This window comes from Penaeus monodon, chromosome 28 (genome assembly GCF_015228065.2).
Source record: "Penaeus monodon isolate SGIC_2016 chromosome 28, NSTDA_Pmon_1, whole genome shotgun sequence".
Lineage (NCBI taxonomy): Eukaryota > Metazoa > Arthropoda > Malacostraca > Decapoda > Penaeidae > Penaeus > Penaeus monodon.
In genome coordinates, this window is record NC_051413.1 from 13708322 (window position 1) to 13709630 (window position 1309).

The following is a 1309-nucleotide window of genomic DNA, read 5'->3' on the forward strand; positions in this document are numbered from 1 at the left end:
TATTAAATTTTATATATAAATTTTTATATATAATTTTATAATAAATTAATTTTTTTTTATATTAAAATATATATTATAATTATATATATTAATAGATATTGAAAATTACTACCCCCCCTTATTTTACCTTTTTTTTTCTATATTTCTCTTCCTAAAATTTTTTCAAAAAAAAAATCTAAAATTTACATATAAAAATTTAAAATTTCATATTTTAAAAATATTATATATATTTAAATTTATAAATAAAATGCTTAACATAACATACCCAACCCCCAAAACCCAAAAACCAAAAAAATATCCCAAAAAAAAAACACAAAAATTTTTATATACCCAAATAAAAATATATATAATATATATTTTTTGATATTTATATTCGTTTTATAAAATATATAATATTAAATATATATATATATATAATTTTAATATATATAAATTTTATTATATTATAATATTAATAAATATAAAATTTATATATATATTATTATATATATTAATAAAATATATATATATATTAATTATATATATAAATAATTATATATATAATATATATATATATATATATATTTTATACGAATCCCTATTTTAAAACCCCATAATTCCGCTTTACTTAAATTTTTTTTTATTTTATTTTTTTATTTTATATATCTTTTTATAAAAATTTATTATAAAAATTTTTTTATTTATATTATTTTTTTTTTTAAATTTTTTTTATTTTTTTTTTTTAATTTTAAATATTTTATTTTATTATTATATTATATTATATTATTTTTATTTAATTTTTTTTTTTTATTTTTTAAATTTTTTTTTATTTTTTAAAAAAAAAACCCCCCCCCCCCCCCTTCTGTGATAAAATTAATTTTAAAAATAATTTTGTTTTTTAATTTAAAAATTTTTTTATTATATATATCTACATATAATTTATAATATATATTATATTTACAACTATATATATATATAAATATATATTATTATATATAATTATTTTTATATATATTATATATAATTTTTATATATTTTTAAATATAAATTTAAATATATATATATATTTATATTTTAATTTATATATCTTATTAAAATTATATATTTTTATATATACCTTTAATTATCTTATATATATATATTATATAAATTTAAATTTTTTATTAATTATAAAATTATTATTATTTTTTTTTTAAAAATTATTAAAATTAAATTATATATATATTATATAATTATAATTTTCTTAATATTTTTTATTTAAAAAATCTAAATAAATAAATTTAAATAAAAATATATATATATATAATATATTAATATATATAAGTATATA